General features: G+C 38.4%; 1 long non-coding RNA gene across 1 annotated transcript; it reads right to left on the reverse strand.

Moving 5' to 3' along the window:
- Nucleotides 1-16187: 16187 nt before the first annotated feature.
- On the reverse strand, nt 16188-25982 carry LOC106499525 (uncharacterized). Its single transcript, XR_001295202.1, has 3 exons — nt 25956-25982; nt 24082-24210; nt 16188-16253 (listed from the first exon to the last, which is right to left on the reverse strand). It is a non-coding gene; the product is annotated as an uncharacterized lncRNA (long non-coding RNA).
- Nucleotides 25983-26434: the final 452 nt, after the last annotated feature.

A 26434-nucleotide genomic window follows, 5' to 3' on the forward strand; every position in this document is an offset into this window, starting at 1 on the left:
GGAGGGATAAAACCTAAGTGTACATGTTATAGTCTAGTGCTAAAAAGTACAGGCTACCATTAACTCACCAATGAAGTAACACAAATGAACTTTGCAGACAGTGGTAACTCTGTTACACAAACAATTTTAAGAGAAAAAAAGTTTGTGAGAATATCTACATTCACATAAAATCTTCCAGAACAAAAACCTGCAACTTCCTCCAATGGATAATAGAACTAGCAAATGCTGATGTGATGATTTGTGTTGAATAGCAGTGAGATAGTATTTGTTTTTAAATGTAACTATATGTTGGCATTAAATTCACTGGCAGTTTTAAAATCCATGCTAATAACTATGGAATAAAGAACAATCAGATCATTTGATCACCGCTATCTGTTCAATGTATACAGTTATTATTTACATGTGCAAACACAGCTTCAAATCTGCATTAAAAATTAAGCTTAAGTATAGAATTGTCAAATTATGTCCAAATCACCAGTTTATTGTTAGTTTTGCAGTACTGATTGTCACTTCTTCAGGCATATAGAGTCAGCTAGGGGAGTCAAAGGAAGAGGTGAGAATCTTGGTTTTCCTTTAAAAAGCAAGTTCATTCTAGCATTTGTACCTTCGCAGAAAAATCTTGAACATGTAAAGTCAGAAGACTCACACATCAAAGACACATAAAATCCCACAGGCATTTTATTAAATCTTATAATTTTAAGATAATCTTATATTTTAATGAGACATATTTATGGGTTCTGAGTGTCTGAAAAAATATTGTATGTCTAATTGTTACAAGAATTGTGTTTGAGGCAATGAAACAGAAATCCAAGTTGAACAGCAGCTGTATTTATGCTCCTCCAAAATGCCTTAAACACTTGTTAACATAACTGAAGTTGCCGTACTGAAATATATCTTCAGAGTCAAGGATTTGCTATTGCAGGCACCTCTATAACTGTTCTGTATTCCAAACATCTTTTTCAAAGAAATTAATATTCAGAATAAGCTAGAAACTGGAGATCTAGGTTCCAGCCAAGGCGATTTCCCTTTTAAGTTTCGAAGTTGTGTGATTGAAGACATAATGAAATGTATCTGTTTCAGAAGTAATTTAAAAGCACTTGTCATTAATTTCCATGATCACTCACATTCCAGCAAGCATTCTGTGCATTCAGTAAGTAACACTACTAAGAAAGGATAAAGCAATATGAAGCATTATTTCCTTGTGTTCTGGCACTTGGCTGACCTGAACACAATTTCTAATTTAGACTTTCTACATAGCCAAAGGCAATTCTCTCATTCTACTCCTTGCCTCAGTTTTCACCAAAAATATGAGACAATACCTCCAAATTTTATAGAAGCTTTCTGAGGATAAAATTCATTCATGTGAAATGTTCTGACACTTCATAAGTGAGGGCTATGTAGCTAGTTTGCCACTATAGCGAAGGGATGCAAAGGTCATTTTGTGAGGGGCTGAAACAGCGGCTATGTATCAATATCACACTGGCATGTCATGAGGACAAGCCATTTTTTTGGTACCAGTACCACAGTGGTATGCCATGATGACAAGCCATTTTGTTTGATTACTTTTCTAAAACAAGAAAGTGGCTACAAAAGGAGTCTCTAGAGTGATTTCTATGCCATCTGCCATGAAAAGCCTTAACCAGTATGATCCTATTAAAGCACAACACAATTCTCTTACAGCCAGAATCCTCTCTGAGTCCATTTACAGTACTTGAGTAAGAAAGAGCTGGTCTTGTTGGAAAGCTCAGAGAATGATCACAGTACTTCCATTTACTGCATTGCACCAACTTGTCTAGAATATCTTGGCTCAATGACTTAATGTGAATAATGCCTTGTCTTTCTAATCCACCAGCCAAGTGCCAAAAGGTACAACCTATTCTAAATCAGAACGAAATTGGTAAAACCAGCATGGTTTTAAAGCTAGATACTATCCACTTCTATATATCGCTTCCTCTTGCCTTCCCTGACACTGTATCTTCTTACAGTCCAGAGCTAAAATGGGCTATGCAAAACTTCAGACTGCTCCATGTGTTAGAGAGTCTTCAGAAAAAACAGAAATCTGCCCTGTGTCTGTGTCAGCAGGCATGGGATTGGAAAGACAAATGTTGTCATAACCTCCACCCACTGGAATCTGGTTGTTGGTTTAGTTAACACATCCCCTGGCTATTTGAACTGGTCACTCGAGAAGTCAACAGTAAGTCAACTTGTCATGCATTCCTTATTAGTCATTTCCTCCCACAGCTGGATCCTCTGCGTTCATGTTTACAAATCAGCTGAAATCTTGTTTGTGCTTTGAGGATGAACTGAAGACATCAGAGGAATATCCACTGTTCAACTCTGCAAACTGAATAGATTTAGGTTCCCCCATGAAAGCGAATTGCATCAAGTGATTTGCTGTTTGCCAGCTGTCTTGCTGCTGCTGAGTCGCATAGGTTTTTCAGTATATCTGATTTTTTTTTCCTTGGAAGGGACCTTCTCTGATCCCTTCCACACAGAGTACCCAGGCAGGAATGTCAGCTATTTTCAGTGAAGGAAATGCTTGAGTTATTTCATGTAATTTTTGCTTGACATACTAGCACAGAGAGATTATGTTTGTTCATAGAAAGAAAGATGTGTATATAATGATGTATATATAATGTATATAATTTTCTTGTCTTAATGCAACAGCTATTCCTGGGCAATTGCTGAGATTGTAAGACAACCTAAATGCTTACTTTTGTTGACTTCTACAGAAGAGGATAGAAATTCTACCTTTAGGCATTTTTTTCTGTCTACTCAGTGCAGAACAGGCAGCATCTGAAAACAGGCAAAATGGCCATGATACACAAGAGGAATCTGGTAAGTTCTAGTCAAACTCCAGCTCATTGTCAAAGTTATTTGTCTTGGGTGCGCTCTGTGTTTTATGGCAATGTTGCACTTTCTCTTCCCCCTGAAGAGCTACCTGATTTACTGTGTCCCCATCCTGACTTATCTGCCTACTTTGTCCATCTGTTGCATAAAGATCATTGCTCATTAAATGTGGAAGACTTCACTCTATCAATAATTTTTTTCCCTTAAATATTCTCACTGGACCTGTCTGTTTTTTGATGCACAGTTAAGAATTGCCTGAACAGGTCCAAAAAAAAAAAGGCAGAATATATTTGAGTAAAAGCAAAAGTAGAAACAAGAAGAAAGTACCACAGATAAACTTGTTTAATATATTCCAAAAGGTGTACTGCTTCTGCATTGGAGTCAGAACATTTTAATAAGTATGTCCTTTAAATATTTAAAGTCATTCCTTATAAATTCTACCTAATCATCCTCTTTTTGGAGATGGGTTTGTATTCTACTTTTAATTTTTATGAGATCCACATAAAAAGACTGGGATTATTATCCCCATTCCAAGGAGGTGAATACATTAGAATTCACCAGCTGTGAAGCTGAAACATGTCTACTGATTTGGAACCACTGAATCTGAGAAGTTTCACATCTTATTTTATAGAATAATTACTATTATATTGCCCTTCGACTTTAGCTGCAGAGAGAAATGCCAAGATCTGCTGGTCCTAAGTTGGGCACTCAGAAAATGAGGAATCCAAGCTTATCATCCATGTGTGGAAAATCTGACTTATGCCCAGAGTCTACAGCACTTACTATCAGCAGAAGTGGGGACAGTTCTCCAGAGCAATATCCCAGTGCCTGAACCATACAACAATCTTTTTCTCCCTATGGTCCCCTCAGTACCTTCATTGACTGATAATACACATACTAACTCCAACAAGTTCTATAAGCACTAACTCACATCACTACACAACCATTATATATCTCCAAAGTCAAGATCCACCAACAACCTGAAGACAAGTTTCCTATAACTACCATGCAGAAACTTTATTGACTGTCTCCACTTTAACATGAAAAGTGATATCCTATACTATTACTTTATGAAAAAGCTCCTCAAAAGGCTTTCTCCAGGAGGCTCCAAAGTACTGTCGCCATTACAGTAGAGCCAGTGGACAATGTTATGGGCCCCAGAGGTGGAAAATCTTGCATGGAAGTTTTCTATAATGGTGAACAGTCTTATATAATATTTTAGGTATTTCCTACTAGACTTCTTTAGTCTTTTCTGATAAGTAAGAGATCTGATGAAAAGTAATTCCATTGCTTTCAATGACACAATTGCAGCAAAATAGATGCTAATTTCATTTGTCTATATTATGACAAGATAACTACTTTTTACAAAAGTATCTCTTTGCACTTTAAGGACTATAATTTTTTCCTCAGAGTGCATCTCACAACCATTTTCTTAGTTCCAGATGAGATTTGTCTTGAACCAATCAAATATACATTATACAGATATTCCTCCACCAATATGAAGACAGATTAACTGCTTGACACTGGATGTTTTCTTGTGTGCTCATTGCCAGTAACTAAATGTCACACAAAAAAATATGTCTTTTGGCACAAATAAGTTTTTTACCTTGACAATAGAGGGTTACACTCACACACACGAGATCTATTTTGTTCAAATTTGCTTTTGTGCTAATGATTTCACAACTGCTGCTGCTGCTGCTGCTGCGCTTAAGCGGTTACCTTTCTTGCGGTCCACTGTGCTGTTAGGCTTATTTTCAGTGACTAATACAGACTGAGTCATGGGATGTACTTGGCCTGCAGATGGAAATGAGCAGAAGGAGGAGGGAGATATGGCTTCCAATGCTTTGTTTATGAGAACATCCTTCCTGTCATCAATATCCGCATTCCATTAACGTATGGTTTCAATTCTGCCTTTGCAATGTGGTTCAAGCACTATAGTCAAAGTGTATATGTTCCAGTCAAGCACATTTCACTTTATATTTAATCAAATAAGAAGGGATACTCTAGCAGTTTCTGTAAAAGCTCTAGCTGCTTACTAACATGCTGCTCCTAATCATTCTCAATGGTACTGCAAAGCACTTTTCCATTACGTAAGTGAAAGTTCAACGTCTGGGTGACACATCATGGCTACTATACATGGAAAATGAGATGCACTCCAAAATGGTTGAGGTTTTAGTTATTTATCTAGTTGTTTAAAATTTACATGATTTAAACTAGCATTCTGTCAAAAAATTGTTTGAAAGAGAAGAGTTGAGGAAGAAAGCTTGAGACAGAACTATTAAGCATTAATAAATCAAAACCACTATATACGTCCCTTTATTTCCATAGCATATACACTGTCTCCAGTTACACAGCCCGAGAAGAGCCACAGGAAAAATTGTGGAGCATGGACTGAAATTGCAAAGGAACTGAGGAATCTATTAAGAAGATATTTGAAGAGTATGAGCTACATTGTGTACTGAATTGCTGAGGGTCAGCTGAACAACTCTCTAGAGTATGCTCTAGGTTATCTAGATCCTCGTTCACTGTCATATGAGTGCAGACATATAGTTTGCATGCAAACACAAACATAATGCCACCTAAATATAGGCGTCTCCATCTGCAAGATGAATTCCATATTAAAGGTCTGGGGACCAACTTTCATTCTCTTGAAGATGCATCAATAAAATTCCATTTAAGTCAACAAAGTGATGCTTGCATATTCCTAATGACATTTACATAGCCAGCCAGGCATAGTAGCAAAGTTTACTGCTTATATTAATTCCCTATGTTAAGACATAGCTCTCTGATCAAGCTGTCTTAGGTATCTCTGCACAGCACTGCATCATCACATGCAGACATACCTCCAGCTGCAAATAAGAGCTGAAGCAGAACCAGAGGTTGGATCTTCTAGATTTTTTTCTGAACTTATGATATTGGCACTATCTGTAGCCAAGCAAATAAAATCATCTTGATCTGCAGCTCTAACCTCTTTTCTAAATATTAGACATTCTTGACTAATGTGCAACATTTCCAGTGGACAGCTAGTTATAGTAGGTATTATAACTAAATGAGTGATTCCTGAACATTACACTAAATGTGTAACTGCATGTGAATTCTTCAGGCTGCCGCAGTCCAGCCTCTGGCAGCAGCTGCTATAGATTCCTCTGTGAGAAAAGGCTTGGTACGGTTCAAATAACAGACAGATACTTTTATGATAATAGGAATTACTAAAGATACAGGAAAACTTTAAGGTTGGGAAGGGATAGTAACATGCCAACTTTACAAGTGGTCCACCTCGAATTCCTGTTATCTTTTCTGAGGCTTCCTGTGACTTCTCCTGAAGAAGTTTTTTCTTTCTACATGGATATAAAATAGTATCAGACTATTGGCTGATCTAGTATTGCAAAACCAGTAGTTATAAGATAGGAATTGCATCTTCACTAACTTAGAGAGATGGATTCTGTATTACAAGGATGAAATGTCTTTGACTTTGAGTTGCCATTTCCCTTGTTTACAGCAAGTGCTGTGTCTAATTTAAATCTGTTTGTTAGAATGTCTTCCCTGTTTGTTAAAATGTCTTCTCTAGTCAATATTAAGTCTGATCTATGTCTCCTTCCTAGAAATGAACAGACTCAAGATCAAATCATTGGCTCCAGTGGAATTACTCCTGATTCACAAAGCTGAACTGTCCTATAGCACAGCTTCCTGATGAAATCCAGCCCAATGATGTCTAGAGAAAGGGTATAAAATAAATTAACTTCCATATTCTTAAGAACAAAATCTCAAAGTAATTGAAGAAGCAGACATAAAAAGAGGAAAAAGTTATGTTTTCATTTGCTAAGTTCAGTTGTTCTAGAGAATCAAGGATTTTGGAATACAGACAAAGCTGTTTTAAATAAGCATGTCATCTGAAAGTTTCTTGTGGGCAAAATAGCTATCATTTCCTGGAGTGGAGCCTAACTTCACTCTAATAAAAATGACTCCAATACTATGAGAAAGAACTGGAGGCTGAAAATTAAAAAAACAAATATTTGACCACATTTCTATCTTGTGGTGCAGGAAGTGATGGGGAGACACAAAATTACCTGAAATCCTGCCAAGGCTTGCAGAAGATCTGTTGGTTCCTAAAGAACAGGGTGTGCCTCAAAATCATTTGCATGGTCCTTTAGTTCCCAAACAATGGACTTCATTAATATGAGGGAGGTATTCAGTGGGGGGGGGGGGGGGTATTTCTGCAGTTCAACTTCTTGGGAGTAGTCAGGGAACTGACTCCTAGACAAAATGTTCCAGCAACATGCGTCACAACTGGGACTTTGTAATTGATACTATTTATGAGGATGTATCATTTTCTGATACTTCTTAGACTTCTCTTTACACAGAGGTGAAAACACATATCTATATTTCACCTGCAGGAATTCAGACATTGTGACTCTAATGCCAAGGACAATGCAAAGAAGCTGCATTCCCAAATTGTTTCTATTACTTTGAATTATTGAATTTGAATCATGTTCCCAGTGGTAGTAGCAGAGTTATAATGTCTCAACACAGATCTTAGTTTACATTCACAAGTAAAAGAAAAAATGAGTTTCAACAAACACTTATTCATAGCAGTTTTCTGGAGCAAATCTTAACTCTGACTGTGAAATTGCCCTGACAGCACTGGAAGTGATGTAAGTTTATTTCATGGGAATGGAGGTTATAGGCACTAGGATACAGAGGTCAGGATACAGAAATCAGGACTTCATAGGCCAGGGCTTGTGGTGGGCCGGGCAGTAACTGAGTAAAGTATACTCATCATTAAAACCAGGCCAGGAAAATAGCCGTTAGAACTACTGCAGCTTCAGGGTTTCTTTTCACATTGCCTATTAGTTGCAAAAAACTAATTTGAGATAATAGAGTACAACAGGCCTCTGAGGGATTTTCTAGGTTTGCAAAGGACTGCTATTTCATTCCTGTAACTAGAGCCCCCATTGCTTGTAGTCCAGCAGGCTAGCTGAGAAAATCATACAGTAAAGCAAGGCAAATTAAAATAGGCGTGACCTTTACTCCAGTTTTTTGCACTAAGAGAACTATAGAATCAATAGCTGAACCTGAACAAATGCTAATTCCCATAAAAGTTTTGTCTATTGTTCCAGAATTGTAAGTCACAAAAAAATAAAACAGAGATAAAGGCTGGGAGTCACTGGTGGAAGAAAGAAGGCAGAAATACTAGTACAAGAAAAATGCAACTATTCATAAGAAACTCCTGGATAAGAGCATGATACCCAAGTAGTTACCTGTGGCATGTCTCTCTAGTAGCGATAAGAGCTGACCCAAAGAATCTGCAATCAGATGTTACATGGATAGGGATTCACCAGAGTCACAGATACACAAAGATGACCATATTAGTGAAACCACAACTGGTCATGAAAATATAGTTTGTGATTCTGAATCATCAAATGAGGACAATAATTAATTATCCTTAAGATAAGTCTTTCAATCCTCCTACAGAACAAAGAACCCTAACAGAGTTACAAGCCGTGCAGTCAGCACCATTCAGAAGATGATACAACAGTTGCATCCCGAAAATCGAAAAAATTGAATGAAAGAACATTATAATGACATATGATGTATGACATATCCTGTTGCTAATATTAAGTGATGAACATGCCATTACTAGTATTGAGCCATGAACTGAACAGGCACATTAGCAGTTTCCACTCAAAACTTAATTTGTTTGCAAAGAACATGTACTTTATTCGTAGGCAGTCAAGTAACTGGTCAATGATCACTAATTTTTATAAACAGCTTCATTAGAAGCATCATATTCTTCTCTACTACATGCCAGCATGGTGATGATTGTTACTCAGCTCACCCTTTCCAAGGATGTCCCTTCTGCAGGCAATATACTAAAGGACATTTTTTAAAAATATCTTTCAGACAGAGCCAGAGGGGTTAACATTTCATACTTAGACTACATTTATGTCTCCTCCCTCCTCCAAGCACTTCTTTCTCCGTGCAACAATATATTTCATGTGTTTTCTGGTTTGGGGGGGGTTGCTTTTTTTATTTTAAACTCCCTGGTGACCACACTGAGTGTGAAACAGTTAATTTTGCAAGTTCTCTCAAACTTAATGAATACTGCATATTGTTTTCCTTCCCACTTCTCTCCAGAGAAGGCTGACACACACATCTCCTTTTTTCTAGCTCTGCAGTGTTTTCAGTCTCAAACTCTACATCAATCCTGCTACTCAGTGCTTAGTGTAATATCACCATCTCCACCTCATCAGTTCTGGCTTTAATTGTCTCCCTCCCAGCCTAAGGTCTGCTCCTCCTACAAGTTCTTCTAGTCTGGTGAGATGCTGCACGTGTCTTGCCCCTCATACTTGAGGTGAGCAGCTCCAATTCTTCACACCCTCATCACCATTCCCATCAGCATACAGGAAAAGTCATCTGTGTCTTTTTGGTTTTTCTACTCTTCTATCCCCATCTACAAAAAAATTTCAGCAGAATGGAAGAGAATGGTCAACTTCCTGCAGCATCCAAGTTTGGCTACCGAAGTCCTAGAGGTGGCCAGGCAGAGCAGACAACCAATCTTCCCCAGTAGGCAGAAGCGGCAGCAGCGAGGGGGAGAGGACTTTCTGCAGTGTTTTGGAGGTTGGCCACACATCAAGCCATCCTCCCTAACTTGTGAAAAAAAGTCAGGAAAATCATACCAGTAAAAATGGTTTATTCAAGAAGGTACACAACTAGGAATCAAAAATGGAATTCCTGAACAAATAAGGAAATTCCAAGGAGATTAATTAATTGTATACTCTGATTTCTATTCTAATTCATTATGTCTTATGTCAACAATTAACTTAAGTTTTAATTCGTACCTTCTAGTGTAAGATACAATGTAGAGGTTGTCCTCAGGTAATCTCTTTCAATTTTGCTTAATTCTTCCAAAAAATTTATTTATTTGGTTTATATTTATGGAAAGAGCAGCCTTTGTATCACAGACTTGTGTTTACACAGCCAATACAGTTTATATCCTCAAAGGCCTTGAGGGACTTTCATCCAATTGGTTTCCATGAGAAATTAATCTACCTGCAGATAAATCTCTTAGCAAAGCAGAGATCACTGTCCTAAGGTGCAACTTATCCTGCTCAGAAGTAGGATACTCATAATTTTTTAACTCCTCAGATGCTGCATACAAAGGGAAATGCACGGTGATGTTACAATTATGATTATTGATTATACTTATCAAAAATAAAAATAGTCTAAATTATACCTTGATTTTAATTTCTGGAGAAAGAAACTCAGTTGGGTCACTTTATTTGAAACCAGCAGCAAAGACTGTAAGCCAGATGAAACCAACAAAGCTCTAGCGACAGAAAATTCAGCTGTGTTAAAATTTTAATAGTATTGCAATGAACAATACTCTCTGCAAACTACTGATCTCTTTTCCAGGGTATCCAGAGGCATAAGATGTAGGGAAGTACCTCTCCAGGCTTTTACCAAGGGTCTGATTCATCTCAGCTATATTTAGACGTCCAATTTTTAAATACGTAAAGACACAGATAGTCAGCCTTTAGGCTCTTTCTTCAGTCAATGAATAAAGTACCCATAATGCCTTGCATAACAAATTCATATCCTCCTGAGAGAGGGTGTCTAAAAATGACCTTCCCTAGAAAAAGCCTTTGCACTCCACTGACTCTGAAAGAAGCCACTGGATGTCTATCAGTTAGATGCTAAAACAGACAAATTAATCCCTCCTTCACTTTCCTAAATCCCACTAGAACACTTAAAAGCCCATTATATACTTATTTATACATGTTGTGCTTAATTTTATTTGGAACACAGCTCTTAAAACCTAGGTTTCATGCTGCTTGCTTACTTCATGCAAGTGCAAGATTCTCCCTACTGTGCAGTCTTCTGCAATCTTCAGTCTGATCACTAATGCTCTGAGGGAAAACTGAGCTCCCCTGAGAAAAGGTGATTCACCTCATTTATTTGATTTTTAGGACCTTCTTTTTCCTGTAACAGATGGTGACCTTCTTTAACTGCCAGGAATTGTCAAGCATGTGTTGACCTGTAGCTAGTCACTTATTCCAGGGAAAGTGTGTAATAGTTTGACCCTCCACTTTACACTGGCTGACCTACAATGTTTCTCCTAATGTTTCTACTCACAGCAAACTGTACTTTTCACCATATGACAGTGACCTCAGAAGGCAACAGTATAATCTGCTACATAAACAACATGTTTTCAAGATAAACATAATGGTGGATCAAAGCATGATGAGCTTTTCCAAAAAGAGGCATGTTAGCTTCATATTTGTTACGCAACCGTCCTGAGATTGTTGCCTCTCTAACTTTCTTTCTCTTGTATTATTTTATGTACTCGTTAAAAACACTATTCATTCTTGCCAGTATAGGTTAAATGTCGCAAAGATAGCTGTAAGTGCATGATCTCTCCCTGTTCTAAATGTTGCCTTCCACATTACATTGCTGCTCACAAAATAACTCCTCAGTTCCCCGCTCCTGAACTGGTTCAGGCTACAGGAATTCAGCTAAAGAGAACTCAAGTTAAACAGACTCTGGACCAATGGAGATTAGTCACTTGCCCAAAAGGTGATAATGGATAGGCACCAGATGGCCGACCGAGGACAAAACGAACTCACCCGGTGTGTGCCAAAAAAAAAAAAAAAAAAAGAGGACGGAAAAGATTAGTATCAACGGAAAATAGTGAAACCAGCAGTAGTTATGTGTGTCTGCAGTCTGAATTATCACAGCATAGTAGACAGCAGTTTCATGCGCTGGATTCAGCCAAAACTTTTGTGCCACTCTTATTAACATACATCAGCGAGGCAAACGCAGCATAAGTTATGCTTTAGGTCAGCCACAACTTATTGGGCACCATATAGCCATAAGCAGACGAAGCTGAAGGGCTTATGATGTGCAAGAGGTCAGGCAGATCAGCAGCTCCTTCCCACCCCAGGAGCCTGTGAAACCCGAGCTGTCCCTCCGAGCCAGTCCTCACAAGCACTTCCATGCAGAGCCTCATCTGGACTGGCCATTCGTTTCATCTACTTGAGAAAGATATTTCAGCCTTACAATACAGAGTTAATGATCTAAGTTGTGTGCACCTGACATCTATATCGTCATGACTCAATAAAACAAACTTTCATTACCTTTGCAGACTCCACGAATCTTCTGTTCTCTTGTTGGCGAGGTATCCGGAACGTTAAAATAAGCAGTGCCGCGAGCGATGGAGGCAGCGAAGCTTGGCTGGCGGGCTGTACAGGCTCCCGCTAAAGGCAGCACGTGTCTTTGCCCTCCAGGGGCAGGAGCATTAGCCGTCCTGCATCAGCTGCTCTGGGTATGGGAGTCCTGCACCAGACTACACCAGGATGGACAACAGCAGGACATGGGCTCCTGCCTCCCCTCCGTGTTTGCCAGGGACCTGACTTTCCTTTCCTCCTCTGCCCAGAGATCTCAGAGCAACGGGGAGGCCAGAGGAGCGGTGAAGAGAGAGGGAGACCCCAAAATCCCCACGACAGCTCCTGGCCCCTGCCCTGCCTCAGAGCTCCCTGAGACCAGCGCCCAGGTGCCTGGGGAGCCGTGGCACTGCCGCCGCAGGACTGAACTCGGCAGCCTCGGGGCTGCCAGCGCAGAGAAGCCCCGTCAGCCTCGGCCCCAACCAGCCAGCCATTCCCATGTGCTCTGGGAAGCTCTCCACAGCCTGGAGACATCCACCTCGCTCCCCAGACTTGCTCACGCTTGGTGCGTAGCTCCAAAAGTTACGAGGATGGGGAGATGCTCAGCTGAACACCGAAGAGCCAGACAGGCATGGTTTCCGCAGGAATGCAGTGAAATATAAGGCAAATCTCTGGTCAGTGCTGCCTTGCAGCTGGAACAAGCCAGATAAGGAGACTAAGGACAGCTGGATGCAGGAGCTCCCGAGCGAGGCTGTGAGGGACGGGGTCAGCTTTCGGCAGGGGTGCGTAGCCAGACACGTAGCTGGGAAGCAAAACGGAAAGCACCCCGGTGGCCCCGACCTGGCGGCGGTGGCGGCAGCACCACAGGCCCGCGGAACCTTCCAGAAGGAGGAGGAAGCCATGTCAGGGCAGTGGGCAGGCCCACCCTGGAAAACAGGGAGGGCTGCAATGTGGGGGAGGCCGAGGGGCCGTGGGGAGGAGCCGGGAGTGGGAGCTAAGCCGACCCTTAGCAGAAAGGGGCTTTTGCCAGGGGTGCCGGGGAGGCTGGGCAGCGACTGCTGCGACCTGGGAAGCCCCTCCAGGATTGTGGAGGGGGACAAGATGGAGGCAGGCCGTCCGCCCTCTCCCCCCGCCGCGCGGACACTGCGCCTCTGGGGAGGGTCGTTCCGTCTCCCCCAGCACGGCTGTATCGCTTAAAAGCTTGCTGTTCTGTGGGGTTTTTTAATTGCATGGTTTTAGACCGAAACACTGCTTTAGAGTATAAAACCCCATTGGTGTTTGCTCGCTTTAAGGAAAAGGTGTGAATTGAGCTACGTCAGAGCTCAGCTTGGCTAGGATTTCAGCAGGAGGGAGGGAGGAATAATTTGGGGATGAGACAATACCACTATTACAACAAATTGAGTTGCCAGGAATATCACCCTTAGGTTCCCTCTAAATACCCAGCGCATATCATTCAGAAAGGTGTGATAACCGTGGGCTGTGCTCACTCTCAGTGAATTTACTGGACTCCGTGGCATTTCTGCAAAGGCAAATTAACTCCATTCCAACTTTAAAAGTTCAAGAAAGTTACATAAATAGAGCAAAAGCAGAGTTGGTGAAATTTATGATCTCACAAAATAACTGACTTGAATATACTTAAATGTTCCACATTAGATATACAACTGCACATCCCTATCCCGATATGGAAATCAAATTCTGAAAGTGAATAGAAGATTGAGACAAGGCACAAATCCTTGCATATTTCAGAGAGGATCTTCCTATTTCCACTCAGATTAAAGAATTTTAGGAAACTTACTGGATTTTTTAAATGAAAGGTAAATTAATACAGTATTCCCTCCATATAGATTTTCTTCAGCTTAAAAGCAGCATTGGTTGTCACTTTAAACAAAGGAGACTGTACATTTTAAGGACAAATTGACCCTAGCAATTCATATATGTATAACAGGCCTGTTCATTGCCCACCAAAAATATGTGTGCGGTCAGTTTAAAATCTAAGTATTATTAGCCCTCAGAATTGGAAGGTGCCAAAATACAGAATTTCCACAGCTGTAAACAGTAAATACCTGAAACAGGGAGAGTAAGAATGCACGAAACTTCCAGTAGAATGTGTTTTGCATTAATGTACACAAATCAAATGTTTTGTGAACGATTTAAGTAAGTGGATGAAACGTCAGGAATGAAGCAATATAATCCAGTAAAGTAAAGCATGCATACCCTGAGGCAGAAGTGTTTTCAGTTTTCTTTGTCATAGCACAGCATTTTGTTATGTATATGTGTGTTCGTGGAATGAGATGCAGGACACTTGAAACAAAGAGCTGAGCAAAATCCTAGGAGTTTTTTTGCAAATATTTCTGGTGCTAAAAAGGAGGTCTCTGTTTAGGGTCAAAAACCATTCACCAAAGTGCCTTGAGAAAGTTCTGCGTTCTCTCACATAGGTTCACTCTTTCCCCTCTGTTCTATGTTTCTATTGAGTAATATCTCTTATGTAGGATGATACACTAAACTATTCCCCTGCCTTTTCCCATATGCAATTATAATGCAGACTTTAGACAATGTGTACTTCTAGTATTGCTTTTTTTTTTTTTTGCCATACTCAAAGTTTTGTTTTCCTTTGGAACCACCTTTATCTTCATTCTCTTTTCTCCTAGCTCTGTATCTAAAGAATTTAGCAACTGAGAACTGCAATGTTCCAGGTCTGGGAGTTATCCATAGGTCTAGTCTTGTCCTTCCCAACCAGGCAGTCCAATGAGAAACCAAACACCTTGCAGATATTTAACCCATTGCAAGATCAGGTTTCACTGGACAAAGAAAAAAAATGCCTCTACGAACAACCTGCCACCCACTGACTGAGCTTTGCTGAGTTCAGGAATTTGCTACAAAGTGCTGTCTTCAGAAGGACTGTTTTTAATTAAATCTTTACTTCCTATCTTTGTCTTTTGGATTACATATACATGTATTTGTTCTTTTCACAGATCATCTCTGTGTTTCATTTCAGGTTCATACGTTGTCTATTACTCTAATTACCAGTAGTAAAATAAGCAGCTGGAGTTATGCCTTTTTGAGGGAGTTTAAAGTCACAGCACATTATAGCATCCTCAGACACAAGAGAAGGTCCCTTCCAAAACCTTGCCTGAGCTGGTCAACTCTTCACTAAAAGCTTGATCTTTAGACACTGTGCCTTAGTCCAAAATAATCTCCTATTTAGTTGGAGAAGGAAAAAGCAGTGTGTTCCAGTAGTTTTCCTTGTATTTTTTTTCAGTTTTTCTGAGAATATATATCAGTAAAAAGCAGTTATATGAAGAGCAAACCCTCAAATATACTTCTGCATTCTTTAATTTCAGTGTATTCAATCCTTCATTAGAAACCCATCATGGGGGGAATAAATCATAAGAACTTTCAGTCTGTTTATGTAGTAATATATTTAAAAATATAGGCACATTTCTCTTTATGCTTTACCTTTCTCAGGTCAAATAGTTTATCCATGACATTTTCATCTGTGTCACAGCACTGTGTTCTCCCCTCATGAGTTGATAAGTGACAGCACTACTGAGAGGTGTCCAAATCTGGAAACAATTTTTCCACATTATTTGAGGGCAAGAGGATTGAACTCCTTGTGCATCTTCATGCAGGATTGCTTTGAGCTGTGCTACCCAGAGTTGGGCTGGCCAGAAGATAACCCTTGATGTTATGGTGCATACTCTGCTGGCAAGTATACAGCAATTTCCATGCTGTCATGGTGCTTCTCACAGTTCAGAGTGATTCTGCTGAAAGACTGTTATCTTTGATCTTTCACAGCTCTGCCTTTCAATGATATGTATTTTTAGACCCTGTGGAAGTAAACCGTTGACATTTTTCTCCTTTTTTTTGAACAGAACTTCTCACATGTTGTTTACCCTCCTCCATCTCTATGAGCTTTACTGGATTGTTCCTTCTCCACTGAGAGGAACATGCTGCTCATGTGCAGTCTTTCTCCTGCTCATGTTTGTGTTGCCTGGAAAAGACCAATTTTCCCTAACTGTATCATGCTATGCACTATAAATCACATTTGTGTCCCATTTAAAATATAAACCACAACAGACACAGAAGAACAAAAGAAACCACGCCGCTCTTTTGACAAAACTCCCACACATTGATAATTAGAAGCACATAAAACCATACATAGACTAGGAGAGCTCGAGCGGCTGTCGTGCCTCATGCTGTCTGTCTCAGCCTCCTCCACTTTCAATTCTGCCACAAAATAGCCTGGAACAGTAAAAAGGGCAGGAGACGATTAACGTAAACAATCTGTGAAACAATGGAGATTAAAATAATAGTAAAGATTGCCTGACAAGTGTGCTTTCATGAGACTCTGGGAAATCTTAGCTTTAATTAAATATCTGCACTTCTCCAAGTGATATCTGAAGCACTCAAACACTAAAAGGAGAAAATTTCATTTTAGAAGACATCTTTAATATAAATTGTTGAAAACTTTTTAAATAACTTACTGTACAGGCAATGCAGACAAGGGATTCTGGTTGCATGTTTGTTTTATATTTTGCAATTAGACTTATTGGCTCTACAGACTTGAATCATAATCCTGAAAACTTCCATGTATAGATATTCCCCCTAGATTTAACAGAACTATTCAAAGGGCTGGATTTGCCCAGTTCGGTAAATATATACTACGAAATACAATGAATAGTGCTTACTGCATTCACTAGTACTTCTGCTGTTGTTGCGAGGTTCCATACATGGTGAATCCCCCATGCCCCATATACCCCTTACCCCATTAGCAGTTTAAACACCTAATGAATGGACAGAATATATTGGCAAAGTGTGGGAAGAGAAATGATGGCATGAAGGGCTAAAGGATTTTACCCAAAGACGAAGACATATAATAGATCAAAGGCAAAGCTCAATGGGAAATCCAGGGCTCTCAGTTCCCGAAATAATGTCACACACTAGATGGCAATACTTACTTCACAGGAGGAGTCACTCCAGCTTGCAGAATCAGGCCCTTATTTTAGGCAAAGTACAGAATGAGTAACACATAAAAATGAGGTGAAGAGCCTCACTGATGACAGCAAAATAATGAAGAATATTTATTATAGGATAAAAAATGACTATCTTTGAACAGCCTCGTTTCTCAGATAAGATCATTTTGGCACAGTTTTGTTCTTACATTAAAATCCAATTATCTTGTATTAATTTCTCCCTTTCATTCAGCTGAATAAGATTTGGTAGGGCATAACCATCCTTAAAATGAAAGATGACTTACTTCTTATATAAAAACCAGTTCATTTTATTCTTTTAGATCTGCTGTAAGTATCTCACATACTGGTATTTGGTCCTAATCCCCTATGCCAATATTTTACAGATGTTTCACCCAAAGTGAAGGAGATGCACTTGGGAAAGGAACTTATTCAAATAAAATCACATGAGTTTCATGCTTCCAGACCATCCTGCCATATTGACAGATTCTATCACAGTTGCTCACTTTGAGCAGTGCCAGCCTGTAGCAGCTCCTAGTTTCCCCAGGACTACATCAAGATTAAGTATCTACTGAATGCAAGTGAATGACTCAGAATCTAGTGATCATATGAGTAATTATTCCCAGGACAGATTTACTCCCCTTATATGCTAGTCAGAAGCAATCAGGAAGAACAATTATTTAGTTTAAGAGCCTAAATTAGTACCTAGGTTCAAGTGGTTTGACAGCAAGATGAAAGTTAATTAGTTCTGTTTGCTAAATTTTTAAATGCTAGTGAAAAAGATCTCCTCATCTTGAGGTAATTAATTGCCTTTTGGCCATTCATGCTGTTCATGACCGCAAGTCTGAAAGGGCTTGTTATGTTCCAAGAAAACAAACCAGCCTTATAAAACCCTAGAACATCCTACCACCAAGCCACCAGGAAATTCAAACAACTCTTTGTCCAGAAATCAAAGCAACAACCAAAAATGAAAGAAAAAACACCCTTTGAACATGGAGTTCTAGGAAAGAGAAGCCTGGAAATGTCTGTTATCAAAAAAAAAAAAAAAAAAAAAGAAAGAAAAGAAAAAGAAAAAGAAAAAAAAAATCTATGGACTGAGTGGATGAAAATATTCAGTGACTATGTGTTGATTTTCCTGGGTTATTTTGGTTAACCATCATCCTCCACCAAAAAAAAGTCTAAAATAGATGAAATATTTCAATTTGCACATTGATTTTGTAATCGGAATTAACAATGCATTAAGAAATTTTTTACTTTCTAAAGTTTTCACTTTTTTTAAAAGCTTGAAAATGCATGCATATATTTTTAGCTTGCTAAAAAAATATGCTGTATGATCTGAAATGTTTTTTCCTCTTGAGCTGTCTAAAAAACAAAAAATGATTTATACTTTAGCTTCAATACCATCGAAGTCATCATGAGTTCTGCCACTAACTTCAATAGAATATTCTCTCCTCCAGATAGCAGCTTCTATTCCCACTGTCTTTACTTCCAAGTGTTAGCAAAGTTGAAGATTATGAAGAGATGTTGTACAGTGTTGCTCAACATTTCTCAGATTTTTAAAGTATGAATTAAATGTTTGTTTCATCTAAATTTTTCATTTCATTTTATTTCCAATGAAAAAGAAAAAGGCATGAAATCAATTTTACTTTGAGAAACTGTGATCTGAATTTTCAAATTATGTGTTATCTGATACAGCCTAGGAATTAAACAGAAAAATTATGCTATATTAAAATAGTTGTATAACTTTCTGATTTAACTTATAAGAAACTGAGCTAGGATATTTCATCCTATATTTTTTAAGAATTCTGTGGGGGAGAAGAAGAAAGCTAAGGAAAGAGAAAGTAGAAAAATTTTTGTTCTGCTTTTCCTTATCTGTTTCAGCTGGAAAAGGGTATGAGAGCTAAAAATCAACATTATAAATTTTTCATAGCGACTTTCTTTGAGATTGCAAATATTGAGCACAATTTTGAAAAAAATCAAACTGACCTTACTTGCTATTATTTCACCTGTGCTATGAACAATATTTTGTTTTTACGTATTTAATTATAAGCTTATTAACACAGGTATCTTATTCTTTCTCTGGCTAATTGTTGACCTTTGAATGAATTATGATAACCGAATTACCCTGGTAAATAAATATTATGGTATCTATCTATCTCAGCCTCTCACAATGCTTCACTGTTCTTGCACAAAGCAAGAATGCACTCAGGAGAGAATCCGGAGTGACACATCTCGGTTGCTTCATATAAGCCATTTCCAAAGTACAGTATTGCTTGCATAATTTTTCTACTTTTTCCTTTAAAAAATCCTTGTAGTTAAGTGGAGGCCAGTGAAAGTAGCTGACTTCAAAATCCCTGCAAATGGGACAAACTTGTTCAGCTCCTCAAAGAAATAGTTTCATTTGCAACTGGAAAAAAAATCCTCCCCAAATCATTGGAATTCTTACATATTCTGAACAGAAAAAATCATAAACAGTCTTCTGCGAGGAGTTAATTAGAAACCTTACTTGGGCATTGAGAAATGATAATTTTAAATGGTCTTACAGTAATCCCTATGCATAAAGCTTTATGTGAATTAATTTACTTGTGGAATTTGTTTCTAAATTCCAAACTGAACTGGATCTTTCAATGTTTTGCCTAACACAGAATGAGACTCAGAGTCCTAGCCCAAGAAAAGGTGTCTTGGAAGTTGTGGTCAATTGGTGGTTTATGGAAAAAAAATCAAAAGACATCTAAATTACGTATAAAGCAGACACTTCTAACCACTAAAATTGTTCACCGAAGACATCCACGTACACACACTAAATTCTACAAATTTGCTATATTCAACCTAGGAACTGGTCTGCAAATAATGATGTTATATTAATATTTTTTTGTATAACTCCCATTTAAATTTAATAGGAAACTGAGCTGGGATATTTGGACCTATGCTTTTTTAATAATTATTTTGGGGACAGAAGGGAAGAGGAAGATTTTGCATGTTTTACGTAAAAATGATGGGAAAGGGGGGAATTAAAAAGCTTAAGGAAGTGGAGATCATATACGCTTAAAAAACAGAACCACTCATGTTGTTTGGCTCACTGCCAGGAAGAAAAACCTAGTGAGACATCTTGAAGCCTTTAAAATCATAATTTTCAACTCTGAGGAATTCTTCTTATATTATCCATGTTAAAAAAATATAAAAAGGAGCATAGGTCCTTTTCTCTATACATTTCCAAATCACGGTTAAAATGTATTATACATACCGTAGATGTTATTTTTAGGTTAATTTGCCTGGTACTGTATTCTAGGTACTTAATGTACGGGTCACAGAGAGTTCAGTAGTAGGCATACTCTGTTGTTTTGCTGTATGGATAGAGTGTGTCCTACGAAGGCCTTTTACACACAGAAACAAACACTTCAACTTTACAAGACATCTAAAAGTGCTGGGTTATTTTTAATTTGTAACATGTCCCTTAGGAAGGCTTTTGTTGTCCCTGTTTTGTTTGCTTGCTTTTGTAAGCTGTGAAGCCATGTTGGCTAGGAAGTAATTAGCAAAATTTCCCAAGTCAAAAGTAATTGACCTTTGGAAACTAAGTTAAAAACACCGGTCCGGCAGAGAACCCATACATCAGGACTGTTTCAGTTTAAGCATTTCTCATCCTTCACAAGCACCAAGACCACATGAGGCGATGGAAAGCCTCTGCACATGTTTCATAGCCCTGCCAAATTATTCAGCTGAAAACTTGGTAATTACATGTAACTATTTTTGGCCATTTAAGCAGAGGCTTCATGCAAACAGTCAAAATTTCATTGTTCCCCAGCCTAGATTACTGATGACACATCCTCTTCACCAGAATTTTCCTTCTTTGTACTCTCTATTATCTACTTTGGCAAGGTAAAGCATCTCTCTCAAATTCTCGCTTGATCAAAGCTGCTGTAGCTACAACAGAGAAATTAGTATGACTACATGGTGTGGCTGCTGCTCCCTGACCCCAAATATGCACCTTGTAGTTGATATCTCCTGTCCGCCTATGCTGTCTGGGAGTTTTGTTCATCAGTATTAGAATCACATTGATTAGAGCTCTTCAGCTGCTGCACGGATTAGGAAAACCATTAACAACTGCTCCATTTCAAGTGCCTTGTCTTTTGAAAGCAGCCCAATCATTCCATCTAGGCAGGATTAAGAGCCAATCACAAGTAAGCCAAGCAAATGGCAGCCAAAACATAAATCATCATTACATGCTGGCAGCTGGCTGCAACTACATGACAACTATTCACAAACAGGATGCTTGGTGCCCTTTTATGTGGATCTTGTGTTCTTTGCACATGTTTGTTCCACATGAATTGTTCCCTTGGAAATACAGGGCAAGACCTAAGGTGCTGAGAGAATAATAAAATACCTCATTGTCTCCTGCTGTCTTTTATTCTTGGACAAAAGACTCTTTTATTCATGGACAAAAGAAGATTTCAGAGCTGATGCAAGGATAGATAAGCAAAATCTGCAATGCATCCTTCAGATATGACACACAAAACGTATATGTTCTCAAGCCTTTTCCACTGGCATAAAGAAACTCTGACTTGCAAAATTATACGAACTGCGATCTGTATCCCTAAGACTTCTATCCAGCCACAGTTTTAGTACCCCTTCACCAGAGCTTGGAGGTCTCTAGGTAGATGGTATTTCCCCCACACATTACAGTTCCTTTAGTCTGGGAAACATAAAAAACATCAGTGAGAATCCAGGGTGATATTTATAAAGGTTCCTTTCCTCTCAGAATGATACAACTAGTGTTATCAGACACATGGAGACCATCTTCCCTTTCAGAAAATGATTGCATATTTAAATGACTCCATTTTTAAAAGTCCCAATTAGGAATTCAATATGATTTAGTGACTTCAGTGGCAGGGTTTTTTTTACATATTTGTTTTACTGTCTTTTCAGTACTTTTAATTGCTTTTCATATAAAAGTCAAGAATACAAATATTTCAGTCACATGCATACATAAAAATGTATAATTATGCCAAGAAGAAAAAGCAAAAGGAAACTCCACTAGTTTACAAATATATGTATTTTCCCTCATAATCAAAACCAAACTTTGGAGAATGGTATGTGAGATGATTCCATGTCAAATAATATTCTTTATGGCATTATCTCAGTTAATCCAAGACAAAGACCCAATACCCATTAATTGTGAGGGGTATTAGATCAAACCTCAAAAATCAACAGAATAATAGCCAAGTAACACACTCTTTTCTTTACCTATATGTTTACACTTCCCAGTATGGGAATTACTTTTCAAAAGCATAATCATTATAAACTATCTCAAAGCAATCTCAGCATTTGTCATTCAATTGTTCTGACGTTCAGATCTAGAGGTCAATACCTTATCTGTAATTGTTGTAAATACCAGATGTTTCAGAGAAAGGTGTAAGAATTTCACCATAGGCAGGTGTTGAATAATCATCTGTCAGGCTGACTTTCATCTTGAATCCTAATCTTCAACAATGGCTCATGCATCAAAACATGATATCGATTCCTTTAAAAATGTGTTAGCTTTAGCAGGTGTAACTCTGAAGTTCTCATTCCTTGTGTGAATGTCCAGGATTTTTCAGACCTTGCTGAGTGCTTTTTCTCATTGACTTTCTCCAGAAAAGAGCTGCATGGACCTTCTGGTTATTTTTGAAGTGTAGGAGGGCTCTCCAAAACACAAGAATATATTGCTGTGCTGCTCTTTTCTATATAATCCTCATCTAGCTAGACCAAGAAATACTTACAGAAATCATAGATTTTGAATTTCACAAATCTTTCAGCCAGAAGGGACAATAGAGATGAACACAGCAATCTCAGAAGAAATTTATATCCACAATGAAAATCAAAAACTTAGTAAAGCCTGTTTGTATACAGTGCTATGAAAATGACTTTAAAAACTATCATCATCTCTTCCAACCATTTATACAGCTTTTCTGAATAAGACAAATCCTATATGACTGTGAGACAGCGGTTGCTTTTTGCACAGGAGTGAGCATCTCTCTTATCTTCCTTGGATTTCTTCATGTAAGCAGTAAAGACCTTCCAAATAGCCTTGGTTATTAAATGTGGTGTTGGCATATTAATCCACTGATTTCTTCCTGCACAATACTTTATTTTATCCATGTATTATATCCAACAGACCAAATTTAAATACCTGAATGCTAGGCTCAATAATATAAATTGTCAGAATTGTCAGTAGCTTCATATCCTGATAACATATTAAGTAATATGAGAGTTGCTAATTTTTCTGGAGCTGGAACCTATTAAAAATACTAGAAAGCTAAACCAGAGGAGAGTGCTTTCTATTAAATTCCCAGCAGGAGTGAAAAGTCTATGAATCCAATTAAGTGGCCTCATAATTTCTGCTTGAAACCAAGGTCTTGCCGGGCCTACACAAACATTTTGTCCTGCAATAGCTTTTCAGATTAATGTGATTATTTTAACAGACAGTTGTATTGATATCCTGCTAATAGGGATCCTTTTATGTCAGTAAGCTTATTTGCCTTCTTAGAAGGAATAAATCAACTGTAACACTTTTATATCTGTATAACTGAATGCACAGTAGTAACTTTTATGTGTCAGTAAGTGTCAGTAAGACAAAGGCAGAAGTGTCAGTACGACAAAGTAACTTAAAATAAGCATCTGAGAAAGGCTGGCAGAGGGTCACATAACCTTCATAAAACTCTTCAGAGAAAGATGGTGTCTATTGGCTTAGGCCTTAGCTTGCCAGAGATCTTACAAGTGTGTTTAAAAGCCACTGAAGCCAAAAGACTTTAAAACACATGCTAAATATTAGACTAAGTTTAAGCACCATTTCTGAATATAAATGTTTTCCTGAATTAGGGCCATAGACAGGCTCAGAACTTCTTTTTGTGGCCCAGTATCCCATGTTGGTTGCTGTAAGCGTAGCCCTCAGGAACTGGAAATGGATATTCCACACCATGATTCAACTTTCAACCTTTTTCCAATTTGTGCTGGTCCTTTCCATTTCCAAGAATGGGTGGTCCCAATTGGCATTTCCTCAGTGTTAAATAAGGTAAAGGTGTGCTGAATAACGAGCCTCGGGAAGACATTACTATTATACTTACTTGTATGGCTTGTAAAAGTAGTTTTCTTGCCAGCAGCAACAATAGTAGTAAGTAACTGGAATTGCTTTATTTCAGAGGCTAATGGCAAATGCAAAGAAAGCGGTCTTTGCTCTGCAAAGGAGAACAGTCCTGTGAGTTAACAGAAAACGGAGTAATTTGTAACTTACCCTCAAAGTAAGAAATGCAATTTAACAACAACCCAAATATATATGTCTTTAAGGAATCTTTCTCCTACAAAATCCCCCCCTGGCCCAAATATAATCTACTGGGCTACTGTCTTAGGTCTGCTATCCAGAAGTGCTCCAGCAACAGAGAGGACAAATGTACATTACAGAGAAGGACTAAGGAGCTTCCTTCAGTTATAAGTGCACAGCTTTAAAACATCAGCTTTTGCATCCCTTCTGCACCACAGAATGAGCAGCACTGCTTAGCAACACTATATCAACTACTGATATACTTTTCCCATGGCTGATGATCAGTCAGTTATTGAAAAATAGGTTTTAAAGAAAGTTTTGAAGCCTCCTTCAACCTAAGCTCCTCATTTTGGTGTACAAGAATGAGAAAGTCAACCATAAAGAATGCTTTGGGAAAAACTGAAGATGTGAATGGAAACTATGGAAAAAGGTATGTTGCTTTCAAGGTGAAAAGAGCCTGTTACAAGCAGTCCACTCCCCTATGGATTTTTTAATATAATGCCATTATGTGGAAGCAATGTGAAGGTTTTTCATTTAATGGTGTCTACTCCCCTTCCTACTGGCACAAGCTTTTGTGATGCTCTCTCTCTAAAATAACATTAATTTATTTTCTGTAACATTCCTGTCATAAGACTGTAGTAAACAACTATTTCCATCTGTTCTGGGAGAGGAATGATTAAGGATTTGCCAACAATGGAAGCGAGTATGGATGCAACCCAACCCAAATCCAACCCAGCCCAATCCCTAGTCTTAATATCAATAATTAGAGGGGCAATAGACATACAAAAGATGACAGAACACAAACTAAGACCCTGGATATAAATGATCCAGAACTGGGGAACAGATGAGCTAAAATATCATTCCAAACTTAGTGACTTGATTTCATCTCTATGTGGACGGAAACTAGGCCCATGACTGCACTCCCTTACTAAGTGGGAACAGAGCTGTGCCACAGCTCTGTGTCTGGTTTGAGAATAAGAGAATTCATTGCTGCAGTCTCGATAACTTAAATATTAAATACAGATTGAGCTAGTAAATTCAGGGTCTGAGTTTTGAACAATATGGGAGGTATATGAATCCAACACTGAGTCAGGCCTCAGGCTCTCTTGCTGTTTAGCCAAAGCTGTACGTTTGCCTAGTATGCATTTCCAAACTCTATATATAATGGTTCTCTCTCCTCCACATATTGCTTGTTCGGAAAACCTCCCCCCAAGTTTCTGATTCCTTCCTTCTTTTTCTTGGATTGTTTTTCTTTTCTCCTGTTGTTTTTTTTTTTTCCTGTTCTGCCCTTTGATTTGCCCTTTTCTTTATGGTCCCTTTATTGCTTATTCTGTTTTCTCTTTACTATTTTTCTCTTCTATTTGATTGACTGACCATAACTGTGTGGGAAATGACTGGAAATAAATCAGTAATCTGGCAAATAGCATAAAATGAGTGAGCCCTCATTATCTGAAACATGATGAATCCCTACATTTCCTTTTATATTCATGGCAGAACAGGTGGTCAGCATCTTTAGGAATCAGCCAGAGAGTCCGTCTCTCTACATCTTATACTCCACTGGCCTCACAAAGCGTGCTAATAACGATAGCAAGAATGGCGGGGGGCGGGGAGAACAGTTCTGAGTAGAAATTCAAGCAAAGAAAGCAGGCTCCATATCTTGGACATTGAAGCTCAACTTACAAACACAGGCCCTTACGAATGGAAGGGACTAGTCAAAGGCATTAGAAATGAGGAATGTGATGATTTGATTCTCTCTTCCACAAAAGCAGATCTAAAGATAGAAAAAGCAAAATGTTTAATTAGTTTTTTAGGGGTATATTTCAGGAAAAAGTATTGATAATTATCTTTTATCTTATTATCCAGAAGTTCTGTTCCAGAAATTTCTGTGCTGTATTACAAAAAAAGCATTTACAGAACCTTTCATCTGAAGTCTTTAAGCCCTTCATGCAACGGTTAAATGTAGTTCTACTCTGAAAAGGAAACCAATATGACTTTTCATGGCTCCATTGTATTTTCTGATTTTTGCATAAAGTACCAGTTTTCTGGTATAATTAATCTGGAATTTTAAACATTCTGAAGCATCCATAACCTTTTTATTCCCAAATTCTCTTCGAGTCAATGAAACTAACAAAATGTCTCATTATTTTTTTCTTATCATT

This window comes from Apteryx mantelli, chromosome Z (genome assembly GCF_036417845.1).
Source record: "Apteryx mantelli isolate bAptMan1 chromosome Z, bAptMan1.hap1, whole genome shotgun sequence".
Classification (NCBI taxonomy): Eukaryota; Metazoa; Chordata; class Aves; order Apterygiformes; family Apterygidae; genus Apteryx; species Apteryx mantelli.